The sequence below is a fragment of the Triticum dicoccoides genome, chromosome 2B (assembly GCF_002162155.2).
Source record: "Triticum dicoccoides isolate Atlit2015 ecotype Zavitan chromosome 2B, WEW_v2.0, whole genome shotgun sequence".
Lineage (NCBI taxonomy): Eukaryota > Viridiplantae > Streptophyta > Magnoliopsida > Poales > Poaceae > Triticum > Triticum dicoccoides.
Window position 1 is genome coordinate 738,207,499 of NC_041383.1, and position 1,292 is coordinate 738,208,790.

Genomic DNA, 1,292 nt, shown 5'->3' on the forward strand with positions numbered 1-1,292 from the left:
CCGAGCTGCAAGTTCGTCCTCGACTCGCAACTGGGGCCCAACCGTTTTTGTCCGAGTTGCAAGTTCATCCTTGACTCGCAACTGGGGCCCAACATTTTTTGTTCGAGTTGCAAGTCCACCCTCGACTCGCAACTAGAGCTCAACATTTTTTGTCCGAGTTGCAAGTTCACCCTCGACTCACAACTGGTGCCCGACAATTTTTTAGTCCGAATTGCGAGTCCACCCTCGATTCGCAACTAGGGACGACCTTCTTTCCCTAGTTGCAAGTCCACCATCGACTCGCAACTGGGACTCGACCTTTTCTACTCCCAGCTGCAAGTCCACCCTTAACTCTCAATTAGGGTCCAACCATTTTTGTCCCCAGTTGCAAGTCCAAACTCGAGTCGCAACTGGGGTCTGACCTTTTTTATTCCCAATTGAGAGTCCACCCTCGATTTTCCATTGGGGGTCCAACATTGTTTTCCTAGTTTCAAGTCCACCCTAGTCAACGAACAAACTGCAGATGAGTCGGCCAAGTAGCTAGGATAGATTTTTTTTGTTTTGTTTCATCTTCTTCATGTTTTATTTGCTTTTTTTATTTATCATTTTTCTTCATTGTTTTCATCTCCTTTCTATTTTTCTATTTTTCAAAAGTTGATCTCATTTTTTTTCATATTCTGGTATTTTTTTTGTTTGTTCATAAATTCACTAGTTTCAATACATGTTTCAAAATTTCTAAATTAGTTCATTTTTCTAAAATTGTCCATGTTGATCAATTTTTTATAGAAAATCAAAATGTGTTTATTTTTTGTTCTCTTCTTATTTATCTATTTTATCTATTTTGTTTTTTCCTGTTTGCTTTTAGTTCAATGTATATAAAAAAGTTCGCTTTTAGTTCATTGTATATAAAAAAGTTCATGTATATCAAAAACAATGTGCAGTGTGTATTGGAAAAAAAGTTAGTGTGTATTCAGAAAATGATCATCATATATTAAAGCATTGTTCACCATATATTAGAACATTTTTGGGTATTCGTTAACATTTTTTATAGTTTGAAAAAACTTATGTAAATTCGTAAACATGTTTTTGAAATATGTGTTGATGAAATTTTATGCTTTACTGAAAGTTAATTACAGAATATAATAGTGAAAAACGCAAAAACCAATAGACAAAAAATAAAATAAATCGTTGGTAGCCTAGAAGCTAGCTATGGGGGATGTCCTTGTAAATGTATAATGATCAGAGGCAAAAGCTAACAAGTCGATGTAGCACTAGCGATCATTTTGTTTTCCAGGACGAGCTAGCAATCAGGT